This window comes from Hevea brasiliensis, chromosome 14 (genome assembly GCF_030052815.1).
Source record: "Hevea brasiliensis isolate MT/VB/25A 57/8 chromosome 14, ASM3005281v1, whole genome shotgun sequence".
Lineage (NCBI taxonomy): Eukaryota > Viridiplantae > Streptophyta > Magnoliopsida > Malpighiales > Euphorbiaceae > Hevea > Hevea brasiliensis.
Window position 1 is genome coordinate 74,236,044 of NC_079506.1, and position 17,371 is coordinate 74,253,414.

Here is a 17,371-nt window from a genome sequence, read left to right on the forward strand (position 1 = left end):
ACCAATGGAACAGGAAACACAAGGCATGAAAACTGAAAATTCTGCCCAATTAACATTAAGCTTGGAAATGGTATTGGCAACCAATACCAACAAATTTTGAATGCAAAATGTGGTATCTTTGAGAACTTAGGTTCAATAAATTTATTATGTAATAAAAAGTCAACAATTTGAGTGAATAGTAATATGAATAGTAATACAAAGACACAAAGTATAATAACTAAATTAGTAGAGGAAATTAAGGTATGAAATTTGGAATCCATGAAACATTCATGGATTACTTGAAATAGAAATAGTAATTCACCTAAATGACTTAATGAACATTTAAGTTATGTGAGTATATAGTTAAGATTTATTCCCATTACTAGTAGGTCTAATAAAACATAAATAATACCACTTGAATATGAAATGACATTAACCTAGATGGATTGTTGAGTATAAATGGGATGAGGTTCACATTAGGATTTATGTTTTCATTACAAATAAGATAATAACACCTTGTATGAGTTATGAATTCATATAAATATTGTAATGAATAAATGAATCATATGAAAATATGAATAGAACATTAGTTTTCTTTATAAGAGAAAGGAAAAATGTTTTGAGAACAATGGTATATGAACACCATTGTTGTGAATTGTGATCAATATGAATGATGTAAGGAATGTATGAATATTATGATGAATGTATAAATTATGAAATTTATCATGAAATAATGAAGTCATAAAACACAATATATTAATATATAATGATATTATGTGCCCTTGTATTGCCTAGACATGTGTGTCAGATTGGATAGTTTGGCATGCCAATAGGGTATTGTTTTAGCAGTACTGCGAAAGGCTTTATGCCTGTATTCATGGCTTTATACCCGTATTCATGGCTTTATGCCCGCATTCATGGCTTTATGCCAACATTCATGGCTTTTATGCTCGATTATGTGTTATCATGGCTTTTTAGCCATACTGACTGCATACGTGGTTGACGTTCTGCGTCCCATGGTATGAAGGCCCGAGGCACTGCGGTGTCCAGTGCCAACGACCCGTTATCCAGTTTAGTCAGCCTGTCATAGGTTACTTGGGCAGTGAAATTTATTGAGATAAGTTAAGAATATTAGCAATTAAAAATATTAGAAATTAAATAAAATAAATGAGTAAGATGACCTAAAATAAATTAGAATAGTTATTTATTAGAAAGAATCGAAATGAACTGGACCGATATTAAAATTTACTTATTATAAGATAATCTGAGACAACCTAGCAAGTATAGAGAAAATGCTAAAAGATTAGCAAGGAAAATTATAACATAAATAAATATTGCAAATGTGACCTATATAATAATATAAGCATAAATTTATTATTTTAGATCATTTTTCTATGTACATTATTACTGTACATTGGCGAAATAAATACTTCCAAAGAAGACTAAATTAGGATAAAACATATTAAATTTTAGAAACCGCATGTGAAGTATAAATAAATCTTAATTATTTGAATTATGTTTTATTTCTATCTTTATTTGTATATTATTTCCTTGTTATATTATTGCACCACTAAGCAGCAATGCTTAGCGCGATGGAATTGTTTCCTTCGCGCAGGTACTGAAGCTAGAACCCAATGGACGTTTGACTGGGAATTTTGGGAGTTCTGATCTGCAGAAGTGTCTGAAGTATTCAAGGTTGTCACCTCCTCAGCAATGCATGTAGATAGGGCCCATATAGATCATATTTTATATTTTGTATAAAATGCTTAGATATTGTATTGTAATGTATATTATGAACAGGTAATTAATAGGAATGCGATGTAAATTAATAAATTAGCTTTTTCATATGTAATTAATTTATATATCATGTAAATTATGAAATTTTGTAATTATTTTGTAAATTATGTAAATTAAGGAAATTTGAAAATTTTGCTCATGTAATTTGAGAATGTTTACATATGAATTGAGTATGAATGGAAATGTATGGAAATGATTATGAAATTGAAATGTATGGATGAGATTTGAAATATGAGAAAATTATGAGAATGATTGATGAGATCATTATGATTAGCAAGGATAAGATTTTATTTTGAAAATATTATTGAATTTCAAACAGGTGAATATTGAAATACGCCAAACGATAATAAAATAGGGGAAACTTCGTTGGTTTCTCCATCGAAAAATAATTAATATTAAATTAAATGAATTCAAAATTATTAAAAAAATAAAGTAAGATAAGTTAGGGTGCTCCGGCACCGATTGTAGCACTTCTTGCTCGGCTACACTGTAGTCAGGTGAGGGGTGTTACAGGTAATTACAGACAAAAAGGTTTTATAGGTAAAGTTGTTTAAGCTTTTTATAATTTTATTTTATTTTTAATATTACCAACGAATTCCTATCATAGGTATATTTTTAAGCTTCTTACAATTTTATTTTTTTATTTTGCTTTTAATATTACCAACGAAATTTATTGCCGTTCGTAATTACTAACGAACAAATTTTGTAGGTATAATTGTTTAAGTCTTTTAAAATTTTAATTTTTTTAATTTTCCTTTTAATGTCACCAACTGCATACAATATCATTGGTAATTACTAACGAATTCCTATTATTAGTAACATTTGTAAGCTTCTTATCTTTTTATTTTTTATTTTCTTTTCAATATTACCGATGAAATACAATGTCCTTAGCAATTACTGATGCAATGATTTCGTAGGTAAAATTGTTTAAGTTTTTTAAAATTTTATTTTTTATTTTCTTTTTAATATCATTGATGACAATGTTGTTGGTAATTAGATATGAAACTGTTTTGTAGGTAATATTGTTTAAGCTTTTTACAATTTTATTTTGCTTCTAATATTACTAACTAACTACGTGTTTGTTGGTAATTGTCGAAATTGAAAATAAAAGTTTTAAGCTTTTTACAAATTTATTTTTTATTTTCTTTCTAATATTACCAACGAAATACAATGTCATTTGTAATTATTGACGCAATGGTTTTGTAGGCAAAATTGTTTAAATTTTTTGAAAATTTCATTTTTAATTCTATTTTAAATATTACTAACAAAATACAATGTGGTTGGTAATTACCGACAACAAGAGTTTGTAAGTAGAATTGTTTTAGTTTTTAAATTTCTATTTTTATTTTGTTTTTAATATTACCAACAAAATAGAGATTTGTCATTAATTACCAATAATTAGTTTCATCGGTATATTTTATATTTGGTCGCTAACATTACTGCTTGTATTTGGGACCATATTTACCTACAAAATTGTTTCGTCAATATATTTTGCCTGGGTATGTGGCCGGTAAATTTGTCAGTACAAATTGATTTAAATTTTAATCATCTAGGCTTTCCTTTTTCATCGGTAAAGTGTCGGTAATTACTAATGATCTTTTATTGTTGATAAATTTTGTAGCTATTTTTTTAATTTATTGTAGTGACATTTGTTGAGAAAAATATTTTCAATAGCATTGATAATGAAGTAATCATACAATGTTTCTAGAAAATGATAACTTGTCAGAAATAATTGTAAATTTAAGATTATTGCAACAATTTATTATTTTATGAAATCATGTTCATTTAATTTTTACTCTATTCCTGTTATATATAAAAAAATTTGTATTATTATTTTTTTCTCTCATTAAGTAGTTTATTGTTCTATACATTATTTTTTTTTATTTGAATTGAATAATTTTTTTTTATCCCATTGACTCAACTTTCTGGCTCCACCTTTACATGTGAAATTTGTGATATATAAATAAGAATTTGTTTCTTGTTTTTGTATTTAAAGAAACATATAGGCCTTTGTCCACAGGCAAATTACCAAGAGGGTGTAATTGGAAAAATAAATTTGCAAAGGGGGTAAGATATAAATTATTTGCCAAAAGAGGATGGTATTTGATGACTTGGTACAGAGAGAGAGGCAGACTCAAGTGTAGCTAGCGTCTAGGTTTGAAAAAAATTAAATAAATTTTTATTGGATTGAAGTGTAAAAAAAAATTGAAAAATAATGTGGCAGGGGGGATGCTACCTAGGGTAGCGACCAAGTCTTGCCCTGGCAGCTGACAGAGATTCTTGCGTGGACTGAAGTGTAAAAAAAAAAAAGAATTAAAAAATAATGTGGCAGAGGGACACTACATAGGGTAGTAACCAAGTCCTGCCCCTAGCATTTGATAGAGATTCTCGCTTGGATTGAAGTGTAAAAAAAAAAAAAGAATTAACAAATAGTGTGGCAGGGGGACGTTACCTAGAGTAGCGACCAAGTCCTGCCTTGGCATTTGATAGAGATTCTTCTGTGGATTGAAGTGTTAAAAAAAAAGAATTAAAAAATAGTGTGGCAGTGGGACGCTACCTAGGGTAGCTTCCAAGTTTTGCCCTAATGTCGGGTGGCAGCTGATAGATATTCTCATGTGGCGTGACAGGTAGATGCTGCCTAGGATAGCAATTAGGTCCTGCGTGCCCATCTAGTCATGTCCTACCCTGCATTTGTGGCTATCCATGCTTGCCTTTTACAGATCGACACTAGTAATGGTTGCGTCTTGCTGACTATTCTGACACGATTCCTCCTCACGCGGTGTGCCTGGCAATGCGTGAGATTCACAGTTTTTGTTCGCACACAGCAACTTAAATTCACTCCAAACCTTTCCAATATAGTCTTCAACCATAGAAAAAAAATTGCAACACTTTTTTAATTTCTCCCTCCCTTTCAGTTGGTGTAGAGAAATTTTGAAGAAAAATTTTTTAGCACTTCTTTATTTTATTCTCCCTCTTTAGCTGTAGACAATGGTTGCGTTCTCCACAAGTATACGGGTCATTCAAGTAGTAAAGAAAAGATATCGTCCCATAGAGATTTGTTGTTTGAGTACCAAACTATAAAAGTCACGATTATTTGGGCTATCGATAATGTGTTCCAAAAGTAAAGTAAGAGATGCAGCAAAATAAATTGGGAAAGTAAGGAAATTATAATGAATTAAGCAATTAAAATTCTAAGCACTATACTAATTTACTAAAATTTCAGCAAGTGACAAAAGATTTAATTAATTAATGGTAAAAATTGATTCCAGAGTTGAGGTTCATGAAATAAATTTCATTGGGATTTGGATAGGCAAAGCCAAGATTAAGGAAAATACAAGTTTGAAGGAAGTTGATTCTGATTTCCTTTAATTTCTCTTTCAAGCAAACTAAAGAGTGTTTTAAAGGAAACTAAACCCCATTCTCATGCGATGTTTAATTACCCAAAACCCTTTAAGCATTTTAATCAACTTGAAATTCCTCTTAACCCACTAGTTTATTTCTAACACTAGGTGATTAAGTTCATTATCTTGATTATCTATCATAGATTTTCACCTCTCGGTCCTTCAATCTAAGATTAAGAACAAAACCCAAAGGGTACCAACAATGGGTATGTAAATAAGCACACAAGATAAGAATCAAAGCTTATATATACTAAAATCTGGTTAAAACTAGTCCAAATCCACAAATAAAACTTAAATCATTACACCCAACTCTGAAATCTTAAGTATCTACTCACTCATGCTTGTATTTACAAGTAGAAAATATGAAATAGAGCAAGAAAAAATTATAATAAAATTAAAAATGAAAGAACTCAGAAGAAGAAAATCCAAATATCTGAAAATGAAAGCTGGAAAACGTCACTCTGCTAGTGTTCTTCCTCCAAAAATGGCGTGATTCCCTCTTTTCTTTCTCTTTTGATTTTTTCTCTCTCTTTCTCCTTATGGTAAAAATGAGAATATGATGCTTATATATCCCCTCAAGGTTTGCCCTTAAAATAGTCTCTAAAGGGATAAGGACAAAAGGTGTAAAAGGGGTGAAAAGAGAATTTTTTCATGTCAACAATCTGCCAGTGCCATCCCACATGCCTCATGTTGATTCAGGTTGTTTTCCACATGCCTCATGTTGATTCAGAGGAAGACCCTTTAGATTCTGTATGACCAGCTACACGGGGCAGGTGGGAGTCCCTAAAACTTTCGACGTGTTTTGCTCTAAAATCTCTGTTTACACAACCCGCCACACGGGGCATGTGGGAGTCCATGAAACTTTCGGCATGTTTTGTTCCGAAATCTCTATTTACTCGATCCAGTGTGAATTTACATGCCTCATGTGGATTCCTGTTGGTTAACTCTTATCTTCACATGACCCTCAACATGGGGCATGTTGAGGCCCTTGAAAGTCTCGGCTGGTTTTCTTCTTTAAGCGAATTTTCTTCATTTTTCACACTACTTTAAGCTTCCAAATCACTTTGAATTTCTTCTATATGGACCTTTTTGCCTTTAAACCTTAGTAAAACCTATAAAAAAACATTAAAATTCCAAAAATCAAATATAATGAAACTAAAATTAACAAATTAACTAAAATAAGCATTAAAAGCTTAAAATTGCTAAACTAAAAAGGCAAAATGGATGCAAAACTGCTCTAAAATACTCATATAAAATGAGTTTATCAAATTCCCCTAAACTCAAATCTTTGCTTTTCCTCAAGCAAATTAAAAACAATTATATGCAATTGGGATACCTTTTTCTTAAATTCATGAAAATCATTCGTTCAAGCTTTCAAACTTACCTCTAGCCACCAACAAACCATATACCCACCTTCAAGATATAAGGAATTCAATTCTCACCAAAGTTATCACCGCTTAGCATTAGGTCAATTATTCATTCCATCAAACCCAAACCAATCAATTACATAGAGAAATCATGCTAAAATAGGCTCTAAAACAATCCATAAACTAATGTGTCTCAAATGGTGATGGAAATAGTTTAAGTGGATGAATAATGTGCCAATCCCATAGGCAAACCAACTAATCCAATCTCCACTAATGTAGCAAAACACAATCAAGAAATCAAAAGGACTTTTAATGGTTGTAATGGGGTTAAGGGGTAATAATGTGGCTAACAAAGAAAAGGCAAAAGGGAAGCAAAATATGAGAATAATTAAATTGTTAAAAAGATCAAGATACACTTTTATTTTTTTATTTCTATTATTATTATTATTATTATTATTATTATTATTATTATTTTAGAATCAAATGGGAAGAAGAACTTTACAATAAATCACTAATGTTAGCATACAATTGTTCCTTTTTAATCCACCCCCAAACTCATTTCTTTGTATACTTGGATGGTAAATAATTTTTTTTTTTCGCAACATGATATGCTTGCTAGCTAATTTTATGTTAGTACTTCTCCCACTTGATTGTTATATAAAACCCCCCCCCCCCCCCCCCCCCTCTCCTTTTTTTTAAGCATATCTATCACTTAACAAATTATTCTCATGAAGGGCAAGTAAGAGTTTAGGTTTATGGCTAGGTAAATTATGGGTGCCAAGGAAATAAGGGGTATAAATGAAGGCTCAAATTGGTTTCAAAGGGAAATTTTTAAAGTAAGGTTGGTTAAGGCTAAAAATGTGGGTTTAAAATTCAAAGAATGCCTAAATCATCTCTCTTTTCAAGTGAATGCTAAGATTTCTCCTCGAAAGTTTTAGAAGGCTTGTTCTAGAATTGGTGAGACACAATTAGTTATTTCTTATTCTAGAGTTTTCTCTAAGCACTCAAAACTCGATGTAATTAATTGGGTAGCCCTTGGCTAAGAAGATATAAACCTAGATAAGAATCTCATAAGCTCATACCAATCTGGAACTTTCAATTCGTCAAACCCTTCTAGAGGTAAGCTCAGTTGCTTTTCAAAATGATTCTCAATTTTCTAAGAATTAGGTAAAAATTTATTTACTTATATATTTTTTATGTATGCATGATTCCTAAAATGAATGCAAAAATTAAATAAAATAAAAAAATGAAATAAAAACTATACATGATCTATATGATATCTATATGCAAGTGTATATATTTACATGGTGTAGGTGTATGGTGTATGTGAACTAAGTAACTAAGTATAAATGAAATGCAATTTAAGTAATGTAAATAAAAAGGATTAAAAATTTTGCAAAAATTTTGCCCAAAAATTTTGCCCTCCCCCAAACTCAAATTAGATAATGTCCTCATTGGCTTAAATGAATGCAAAGATGGACAAATAGTAAATAAACTAATCAGCTCATACAATATGTACAATTGGGAATTAAAGCTAAATAAGAACAATTAATTCAAAATTAAGCTCAAAATAATATGAACAATGTAGCTCAAAGAAAATATGTGCAAAAGTATCCCAATTATATCAAATTAAATAGAAGTGAGTGAGGTGAAAAAGGGAAAAGTGAATTGGAAAATTTTAAAGTTCAGGTTTTTAGGTGAACATGTGCGCTGATTGAGTAGCATGAGACATGTTGAAGTAAAAGTAAATTAGCATGCCCTATGCTGAATGCTAATCAATTGACACTGGGTACTAACATGGGGCATGTCATGCCCCTTGAAAATTTCGGTGGGTTTCAAAAATTTTGCAATTTTAAGCAATTCAAATAGCTCACATGATAGTATAACCCTTAATATGAGGCATGTCATACTCAATGCTATCAGACCTAATATAAAACTCAAGATTTCACTCTAAAAATCCTAAATTCTAAAAATACTCTACCAAAGAACAACCAAATTAGTATGAATTATTTTCCAAAACACTTCAAAATATATATCAACCATAGTTCACACCTCAAAACCCAAAAGTTTAACTCAATATCATGTATTGTCAACCCATACACTCATACCATCAAAGCATATTCAATATATCCAATAAAAGTCAAGAAAGTACTATTCATATGAAAAAAATATGCAACAAACTCAATCTTTAATGCATGCGTGATACTCAAAATAACAAAAATCAATACCTTGACACTTTATATTAAATTTCCACCAAATTAACACTTCAAAACACATAGATCAACCAAACTTCCTCATTTCATCAAAGTATATTCAACCTAATAGCAATTTGGCATTAAAAAAAAAAACTATTTACAATGAGATAAAAGTGCAGAATACTTCCCCAAACAGCAGTTACCTTTTCTTCTTGCAGCATATTACTAACTCCAAATTATAGTAATCATCCCTTCAAGAATAACAAATTTAAAATAAGCTGAATTGGCCAAACTAACACATATAAACATAGCTAAAACACTGAAATAAGCCAAAATTAAATATAAACATGTTAAGCATCATTACACAATCCTAAAGCACAATTTAATCCTTATCATAAATTTCTCTCAACTAAATTTTCTGATTTCATTCTAGCTCAAGCAACACATCATCATGGAAAAAAATTTACTGTTTACCAACAAATTAAAAGAAACATAGAAAACTTCCCCTAAATCAGCAACATGGTTTTCTTTGCAGTAATTTCCAAAACATCTAATCTTTGCATTTTGCCGACAAACTAAAAATTAGACAAATATCAAAATTTGAGTTATAAGGGATGAAATAAGAAAAAGAAAATTAACAAACTACTAAAAATAAACTTGGGTTGCCTCCCAAGAAGTGCTAATTTTAAGTCATTAGCTTGACCCCTTTTCAGTTCATGGTGGTTGGAATTGGAAAGTGTTGCCTCCCTTCTCAACAGGTGATGCAATAAATTTGTACTTCAACTTTTTCCCATTGACTATGAAAGTACCTGTTGCTTTGTTTAGAATCTTAATCACACCTTGCAAATTACTCTTACAAACTTGAGATGAACCTTCTACTTTGAGTTGTTTAGATGGAGCCTTAAGTTTTACTCTTGGAGTTTCATTCTTATAAAAAGGAAGTGGCAAAGGAGACTTTTTCTTTTGCACTGTATGCTGATTACACTGAGAATGAAGAGTAATTTGACTTCCCTCCAACTTAATATCTTCCATTCCAGTATCATTTTCTATAACATCCACCCTATAGCAAGAATTTACCACAGCTGATTCCTTGGAATCTTGGAATATATTGAATTCTATTTCCTCTTCTCCTACCTTCAAGTTCAATTTCCCATTCTTCACATCTGTATTAGCTCTTGCAGTAGCTAAAAATGGTCTTCCAAGTATAATGGGCGTTCTTACATCCTCCTCCATCTCTAGAACCACAAAATCCACAGGAATAAAAAATTTTCCAACCTTCAATGGCACATTCTCCAAAATTCCCACTGGATATTTGATAGATCTATCAGCTAGTTGCAAAGAAATGGTGGTGGGCTTCAAATCTCCTACCTTCAACTTTTCACAAATGGAGAGTGGCATCAAACTTACACTAGCTCCAAGATCACACAATGCCTTTTCAATACTTGTCTCTCCAATGTGACATGGAATAGAGAAACTTCCTGGATCTTTAAGCTTAGGGGGAAGCTTATTCTGCAATATAGCACTGCATTCTTCAGTAAGTGCAACAGTTTCATAATCCTCCAATTTTTTCTTGTTTGACAAGATTTCCTTTAGGAACTTAGCATATGAGGGCATTTGAGAAATTGCATCTGTAAATAGAATGTTGGCGTATAACTTCTTCAAAACTTCCAAAAGTTTCCCAAATTGCTTATCTAGCTTTGCTTTCTAAAACCTCTGAGGATATGGCAATGGTGGCTTGTATGGTGGTGGAGGTGCATACTTTTCCTCTTCTTCTTTTTCAACTTCCTTCTTCTTGTTTGCTTCCTCATTAACTTCACCATGATTTGAAGTGAATTCATTCTTGTCTTCATCTTCTTTCTTCTTTTCCTCTTCCACCTCATCTTTCTTTTCTTCTCCCACAATTTTCCCACTCCTTAGGATCACTGCCTTACAATGTTCTCTAGGATTCTCTGGTTGACTTGTAAGTTTTCCTTGTGCTTTGCTGGAAGAGCTTGCTTGTTGAGCTATTTGGTTTTCCAACATCCTATTATGAGTGGCAAGCTGGTATATCCTTGAAGTTAATTGTTGAATCATTTTTCCTTGTTTCTATTGAGCAGTTAAGAAATTCTCCATCATAGACTTAAAAATTGAATCTTGGTCTGAAGACTGAACTGGTGGTTGTGGAATAGGTGCATTTTGATTCCTTTGTGGTGGAAATCCAGGTGGTACTCTGTTTTGCTGAAAATTCTGCTATTGTTGCTAAAAATTAGGAGGTTATTGATAATTCTGTTACTACCCTTATCGACCTCCCCAAGAAAAGTTAGGGTGGTTCCTCCATGCTGGATTATATGTAGCAGAAAAGGATTATCAACTAGTTTCTGATTGCAATTCCCAATAAAATCAACTTGCTCATTTCCAAACTCTTGCCCATAGGAAGGAAAATCATTGATACAATGCATATTTCCCACACCAACATCTTCTGTATGACTAGATCCAATTGATGAGTCAACCTTCATGCTTAACTTATACATTTTTCTCGTCAAAGCATCAAATTTGGCATTGAACATACTCATGGCATCTAATTCATAGACACAAGCTGGTGGCTTCTTCATTTCATTTCTTTCACAGCTCCATTGATAATTATTATAAGCAATTTTATCCAACGTTGCATAAGCTTCATCTTCTGACTTTTTCATAAGATCACCTCCTGAAGATGCATCAATTATACTGCTAATTGCTGGAGAAACACCATTATAGAAATGTTGAACTAGCATCTATTTAGGGATTCCATGATGTGGACATCTCCTTTGAAGATCCTTATATCTCTCCCAAGCTTCATAGAGACTCATCATCCCTTGGTCTGAAAGAAGTTAATTCATTTCTCAATTTTGCAGTCTTGTTAGGAGGAAAGTATTGAGCCAAGAAAGCTTGTGACAACTCATCCCAAGTAGTTATTGAACCCAGAGGTAATGAATGCAACCACTCCCCAGCACGATCCTTCAAAGAAAAAAGAAATAATCTCAGCCGGATGGCATCATCTGACACTCCATTTATCTTTTGCATGTTACTAATTTCAAGAAAATGTGCAAGGTGCAGATGTGGACTCTCAGTAGGACCTTCCCCAAACTGTGATTGTTGAACCATTTGACAAAGTGAAGGCTTCAACTCAAAGTTGTTTGCTTCCACTCTAGGTCTTGTAATATTCGGTTTAAAATCTCCAAAACTAGGAAAAGCATGATCCTTAATTGATCTGTTGTTATTGTTTGCCATAGCTTCTATCACTTGTTGCTCTTGATGTTGCTTTTGCTGTCTTTGAATTCTGAGTTCAGCTTTTCTTCTTTTAGACTCTACTCTTTAAAGCTTTAGCTGTCTTTTCAATCTCAAGATCAAAAATTAAATCAATTTCTGCACTTTTTGTTCTTCTCATATAAAAGATATGTACCTGAAAAACCAAAATAAGAAAATCTCAAAGTAAAATGATAAAGAAAAGAAATTAAAATCAAAAATAAAATGCCCAAATTAACCAAAGAATCAATCGTCTAATATCAAACAAAACAAATCCCCGGCAACGGCGCCAAAAACTTGGTTGCGTACTCCTCAAGTATACGGGTCATTCAAGTAGTAAAGAAAAGATATTGTGCCACAGAGATTTATTATTTGAGTACCAAACTATAAAAGTCACGATTATTTGGGCTATCGATAATATGTTCCAAAAGTAAAGTAAGAGATGCAGCAAAATAAATTGGGAAAGTAAGGAAATTATAATGAATTAAGCAATTAAAATTCTAAGCATTATACTAATTTACTAAAATTTCAGCAAGTAACAAAAGATTTAATTAATGAATGGTAAAAATTTATTCTAGAGTTGAGGTTCATGAAATAAATTTCATTGGGATTTGGATAGGCAAAGCCAAGATTAAGGGAAATACAAGTTTGAAGGAAGTTGATTCTGATTTCCTTTAATTTCTCTTTCAAGCAGACTAAAGAGTATTTTAAAGGAAACTAAACCCCATTCTCATGCGATGTTTAATTACCCAAAACCCTTTAAGCATTTTAATCAACTTGAAATTCCTCTTAACCCACTAGTTTATTTCTAACACTAGGTGATTAAGTTCATTATCTTGATTATCTATCATAGATTTTCACCTCTCGGTCCTTCAATCTAAGATTAAGAACAAAACCCAAAGGGTTCCAACAATGGGTATGTAAATAAGCACACAAGATAAGAATCAAAGCTTATATATACTAAAATCTAGTTAAAACCAGTCCAAATCCACAAATAAAACTTAAATCATTACACCAACTCTGAAATCTTAAGTATCTACTCACTCATGCTTGTATTTACAAGTAGAAAATATGAAATAGAGCAAGAAAACATGATAATAAAACTAAAAATGAATGAACTCAGAAGAAGAAAATCCAAATCTCTGAAAATGGAAGCTGGAAAACATCACTCTGCTGGTGTTCTTACTCCAAAAATGGCGTGATTCCCTCTTTCCTTTCTCTTTTGATTTTTTCTCTCTCTTTCTCCTTATGGTAAAAATGAGAATATGATGCTTACACATCCCCTCAAGGTTTGCCCTAAAAATAGTCTCTAAAGGGATGAGGACAAAAGGTGTAAAAGGTGTGAAAAGAGAAAATTTTTCCATGTCAACAAATCTGCCAGCGCCATCCCACATGCCTCATGTTGATTCAGGTTGTTTTCCACATGCCTCATGTTGATTTAGAGGAGGAGCCTTTAGATTCTGCACGATCAGCTACACGGGACATGTGGGAATCCCTGAAACTTTCGGCATGTTTTGCTCTAAAATCTCTGTTTACACGACCAGCCACACGGGGCATGTGGGAGTCTATGAAACTTTCGGCGTGTTTTGTTCCGAAATCTCTGTTTACATGACCCAGTGTGAATTTACATGCCTCATGTGGATTCCTGCTGGTTAACTCTTATCTTCACATGACCCTCAACACGGGGCCTGTTGAGGCCCTTAAAAGTCTCGGTTGGTCTTCTTCTTTAAGCGAATTTTCTTCATTTTTCACACTACTTTAAGCTTCCAAATCACTTTGAATTTCTTTATGGACCTTTTTGCCTTTAAACCTTATTAAAACCTATAAAAAACATTAAAATTCCAAAAATCAAATATAATGAAACTAAAATTAACAAATTAACTAAAATAAGCATTAAAAGCATAAAATTACTAAACTAAAAAGGCAAAATGGATGCAAAACTACTCTAAAATACTTATATAAAATGAGTTTATCAGACCAAAAAAGGTACATAATTTTATTTGATGTTATTCTTTTATTATTCATGTTATATAAACATTTTATAATATAAATTGCTATAGTATAATTTTTTCGCACTGTATCAATATTTCTCTCTCTCTCTCTCTCTCTCTCTCTCTCTCTCTCTCTCTCTCTCTCTCTCTACTTATAGATAAAGGCACATTGCATTTTGAGATCATTTTTATTTTTAGAAATTTTTTTTATTATTCATGTTATAAAAAATTTTTGTAATATAAATTACTATAGTATAATTTTTTTCACACTCTAACAGTATCTCTGTGTGTGTGTGTGTGTAGATAAAGTAAGTGCATTGGATTTTGAGGTAATTTTTATTTTGAGATATTTTTTATTATTATTGATGTTATATAAAAATTTCATAATAGAAATTACTGTAGCATAATTTTTTTAACACTCTAACAATCTCTCTCTCTCTCTCTCTCTCTCTCTCTCTCTCTCTCTTTATATGTCTGTCGATAAAGTAAGGTGCAGTGCATTTTGAGGTAATTTTTATTTTGAGATAATTTTTTTTGTTATTGATGTTATATAAAAATTTATAATACAAATTGTTGTAATATAATTTTTTTTAACACTCTAACAATCTCTTTCTCTCTCTCTCTCTCTCTGTGTCTCTCTCTCTCTCTTTACCAATAGAGAAAGTATGGTGCACAACATTTTGAGGTAATATTTATTTTGACATAATTTTTTCATTATTATTCTTATGTGAAAATTTAAACAAAGATTGATATAGTAGATTTAAATACAAAATTTTATTTTTAGAGTTGTAGATATATGGTGTTAGGTTGGTGGTGGGTGGTTGGTAAATTTTTAAAAAATGATAATATAATGGATATTACTTGATTATAAGAGTAATAATTAAAAATGAATGTTTGTTTATTTTTTTTGATAATAGAAGAAAAGTGAAGAAAATTATTTCATTAGTTTGAAATATTTTATGAGCATTATGGAAAATTTTTTTATTATTGAAGTTATATAAAAATTTTATAATACAAATTATCGTAGTATCATTTTGTTCAGACTCTAGCGATCTCTCTCTATCTATCTCTCTCTCTCCATCTCCCCACCTCTCTCTCTCTCTCTCTCTCTCTCTCTCTCTCTCTCTGTGTGTGTGCCTATAGAGAAAGTAAAGTGTAAAGAATTTTGAGGTAATATTTATTTTCACATAATTTTTTAATTATTATTCTTATATGAAAGTTTAAACAAAAATTATTGTAGTAGATTTAAATGTAAAATTTTAGTTTTAGAGTTGTAGATATATGGTGTTAGGTTAGTGGTAGGTGGTTGGTAATTTTTTAAATAATGGTAATATAATGGATATTATTAGATTAGAAGAGTAATAATTAAAAATAAATGTTTGCTCATTTTTTTGATAATGGAAGAAAAGTGAAGAAAATTATTTCATTAGTTTGAAATATTTTAATTTATTAATTAAATGAAAAAATTGACATTTTTTATATATATGACATTTTTTATGTATATGACATTTTATGAGTATTGTGGAAAAAATTTTAATTGTTATGAAATAGTATTAATTGTAGTGCAAAAATTATTATATATAATAATTAACCAATAGGAAATCATATGTTATTAAAATATGAAAACTATGTACATTGAAACTAGAGGTAAGTTGCTATGTAATTTTAATCAAGTTTTCAGTACTTTGTAATATTCCCTTACATGTTGATAGTTTGGACATAAAAATTTTTGTTTATATTTTATACTTTAAACGTTTTAATTTTCCATTATACAATGACAGATTAATAACTTTATCATTAACCTTGATAAGAATGGAAGGACAATAAATGCACAGTAGAAATTACCTCTGGCCAGGTCCATTAGATCCATCAATACTCACATACCAGAGACTTTATTGGTTGGAGTTAATTTTGGAAGGCACAATACAGAAAGAGGTGTTAACCTACAGAAGACATGTAGATGTTCTTCACTTGGATGCCCCTCCAGAATTGGTCGTTCCTTATTTGAGGGACAATGGTTTTATTGGAGTATCCCAAATGAGGTTTTTTCGCATTAGATTGACATCTAACTCCACTCAATAATGGAAAGCTGATCCCTCGACTCCTTTATCAAATAGATGACCTGCATCAAACTTCGCTACAACAAGGTGATGGTCACTGGGCAACATTTCATGCCCAATATATTAATAGGTGGAATAGATGCCATCAATTCATTGTCTTAGGTAAAGCGACTACGAGGCCACTCCACCATCATTTACGTTACATGGAGTGGTATCATCGAGTGTCTAGATGATGGATCTTAGTAACAAGAGCTGCTATAGGTTCCGTGGTAAAATATCATTCTTACATTTTTTTAAATATTTATTTTCTTATTTGTAATAAATTAAGTGTGCAATTTTATTATATTCAACATTGTGTTTTATAGAAGGATGGCCTTGAAGAATTGATGATTACAATGGAAGACGCATCCCCACAGAATGTTACATATAGCAAAAGATTGGTCCTAAACATGCTATGGACCTTGGAGGAGGAGAAGCATCTTATTAACTAACGACCACCATACCCGGATTCGACCTCACCAGCGCATGTTTTTAGGGAGTTATTAGAAGATCCACCAATTGCATAATTATAGCAACAACAGAGAAGGCGTAGGGGTGGTCAAGCAAATAAAGGGAGTCATTACATCCATCTACAACGCCATTGACTGAAGTGTTACCGCACCCTATCTTTTACCATCTGTTCGAGAGATATGATGCATGGGCTTAACCTCCTACCTAATTTCTTAACACTAGTCCATCAACATCCATTCTAACATTCACTGAATACTTACAGAAACAATACACTGATTGGACCCTTTGTCCATCCATGCTAGGCCCTTCTGGACAATGGATGCCATTGTCCCCACATCATATGATGCAGCAAGAAAGGACATCATTCGACTTCATTGAGACTCAGCATGAGAGGACACCATTTGATGTAATGTTCAACCCTTTCTCTCCACCATACATAGATGTACCTTTGATATCACTATATGGGTTTAGCGGTGTAGATGCTTCTGAGATGTATTTTATACCTCATGATTCTGGACTGGGGACTTTTGCATCAGGTGTGGGACTATTTGGGCATTATGATATAGTTACATGCAAAATGAGCAAGTCCATCTTCAAGAACGCAGTAAATGAGACCAGAACTTCAACTGATGTCCACACATAATGTTGATGAATGTGAAGATCAAGGAGAACATCACAGACACGGGAGGTGGGCTGGTGCGTTGCGTAATGCAGGATAAAGTAGGCGTCTGGATGTGACACGTTGCCTTTGTACTTTTATCTTCTTGTATTTTATTTATTACATGTATGAAATATGTTTCGTAAATG

General features: G+C 31.8%; 1 non-coding gene across 1 annotated transcript; it reads left to right on the plus strand.

Annotated features, from left to right (window-relative positions):
- Positions 1–11,502: 11,502 nt before the first annotated feature.
- On the plus strand, positions 11,503–11,607 carry LOC131173505 (small nucleolar RNA R71). The gene has a single exon (XR_009143821.1). It is a non-coding gene; the product is annotated as a small nucleolar RNA R71 (small nucleolar RNA).
- The last annotated feature ends 5,764 nt before the right edge of the window (positions 11,608–17,371 follow it).